Below are 1,830 nucleotides of genomic sequence, written 5' to 3' on the forward strand. Positions count from 1 at the left end.
AAAAAAAACTAAGGGGCTTATTAAGCATGGTAAGAGATGATGAGGTCGGAGAGGGGGAAATGGACCAAATCAAAATAGAAATAAATAAATGGTCGGCTGTCTTTCAGGATATTATGAAAGTTCAAAATTTCAACTCAGCGGATTTCAACAAGGCAGTGGGCGATTTCTTGAGTTTCCTTTAAGGTATTAACGCCAAACTGCCGGGCCCGCAGCACCCTGCCATAAAATTCTATAAAATGAGGGAAAAAAATAAAACCGAAATGGCCGACAAGGGCAGCTAACAAGGCCCTGGCGAATCCGCAGAGAGCTAACAAGGAGAACTGAAACCGTCGGCAGGAGCAGTACCACTATGAGCTAGCTCAATACAATTATTATAATAGAAGGAAAAAAGTGGTACAGAGCATTATGAACGCCAACGCTCCCAAGCAATGTCCATTAAAGATAGCCGACATAGAGAAACATTTCAGAAGCCTCTTTGAGAAAGAGAATCTCCGCAAACGTGCGGATTATGAGAAAGGCGCCCCAATGCCAAATTTGGTGTCCATAGATAGTCGGGTGGTGAAGAGGGCTATAAAGCCGACACCGTTGGACTGATCACCGGAGCCGGATGGTGTGTTGGTCCGCACAATAAAATACTTCGAAGTAACATACATCATCAAGTATATTGCGGTGATCATGCTGAAGGTGGGATATGTACCGGAGCCTCTACGCCAAGGGCGCACAATATTGGTCTACAAGGGTAAGAGAAACCCAAAAAGTATTTCCTCCTGGAGGCCAATAACGATATATTCGATTGTGCGCCGAATCATCGAAAAGGTTCTAGATATTGAACTGAGAAAACAGGTCACCTTTGGCAAAAGTCAAAGGGGCTTCATCAAGGGTCTGCCGGGAGCACATGTAAGCGCTAGAATCATCGACGCGATCATAAAAGATGCCAAATATAGGAAAAAAATATTGCGCGGTGGTTTTTCTGGACGTTGTTGGAGCTTTTGACAACGTTGGTTATGGGCTCATTGTGAGCTCGCTGGAGGCAAGAGGTGTGTCATCCGACCTTACAAATGTGATTGCGGCTCTCCTAACCACAAATAAGATAAAGATCACTATTGGAACACACACGACTAGCCAGATCAGTGTCTTGCGGGGGGTGCCTCAGGGAGGGCCCTTGTCGCCTTCGCTGTTCAACCTAGCAATCGATCATTTGTACCGCGAGCTCTGGGATCAGGAGTTTGCCAATAAGTTTGGATATGACCTGAAAAGCGACTAAGAGAGCGTGATCCTCACAGGGTTTGCGGACGATTAGGCTGTAGCGGCGCGCGACAGGGGTTCTGCAGAAAGAATAATAAATGGTGTTCAGAGGCTGCTCCCGGAGATTGGTTTGGCAATTAACGCAAAGAAAAATGTGGGTATCGTGTTGGACAAAGGAGAGCTGCGGTCAACGAAGCTCTCCCTTGAGAATACAGAGGTCATCCAAACGGCAAAGCCGAGGACACCATCAAATATCTTGGATGTACATTCTCGGGAGAGCTAGTTTTTGGAGAAGAGGTGGTGACAAAGTTAAATAATAACCTGGATAAGTTAGTGAGCTCATGCCTCCTCAAACCGGAACAACGTTGTCAACCAATACTTGTTCCCGGGCCTTGTTTACCCTCTCCAGACTGCTCCCCTTACAAAGATACGTCCTGCGGGATTGGAGGACATCGATACCAATATCCGCAGGAGTATCAAGGCCATCATTGGGCTCCCCGCTATCACCTCTTCGGCGATGCTGTACGCACCCAGGAGATATCGAGGACTGGGTCTGATCCGCTGTCAATGGGAAGCTCCACTTCA

The 1,830-nt window shown here is 46.9% G+C and overlaps 1 protein-coding gene across 1 annotated transcript in view; it reads left to right on the plus strand.

Moving 5' to 3' along the window:
* Window positions 1-1,830, plus strand: part of LOC136796795 (uncharacterized) — a 60,087-nt gene that overhangs the window by 53,094 nt on the left and 5,163 nt on the right. The gene's annotated exons all lie outside the window — the stretch shown is intronic.

The sequence above is a fragment of the Halyomorpha halys genome, unplaced genomic scaffold (genome assembly GCF_000696795.3).
Source record: "Halyomorpha halys isolate HHAL.00 unplaced genomic scaffold, Hhal_1.1 Scaffold1256.1, whole genome shotgun sequence".
NCBI classification, from domain to species: Eukaryota; Metazoa; Arthropoda; class Insecta; order Hemiptera; family Pentatomidae; genus Halyomorpha; species Halyomorpha halys.